The sequence below is a fragment of the Athene cunicularia genome (assembly GCF_003259725.1).
Source record: "Athene cunicularia isolate RWA chromosome 5 unlocalized genomic scaffold, athCun1 chr5_part1, whole genome shotgun sequence".
In the NCBI taxonomy this organism is placed as follows: domain Eukaryota; kingdom Metazoa; phylum Chordata; class Aves; order Strigiformes; family Strigidae; genus Athene; species Athene cunicularia.
Window position 1 is genome coordinate 37,959,144 of NW_020799101.1, and position 320 is coordinate 37,959,463.

A 320-nucleotide genomic window follows, 5' to 3' on the forward strand; every position below is an offset into this window, starting at 1 on the left:
AAAAAAAAAAAAAAAAAAAAAAAAAAAAAAGAAAAAGCAGGGATGACCTCATCCGAGTTGGAGGCGTATCTGAGGCTCTCTGCCAGCTCGCAGCCAACCAGATCTGAATGAAAATTGCAGGAAGCCCGTTACATCAGCAAAGCCCAGCATGCCCCAGCCCTTCCCAATGCCGCCTGCAGGCGCATGGGAATCATCCTGTCCGGGAGAAGGGCTCACCTCCCTTTGTCAGGAGTGGAAGGACAAGACCATAGAGCTGCAGCCTTCTAAAAGCCTTGTTACACAGCGTGCAGAAGGATTTGTGGTGAAGGCAGGCAGCACGA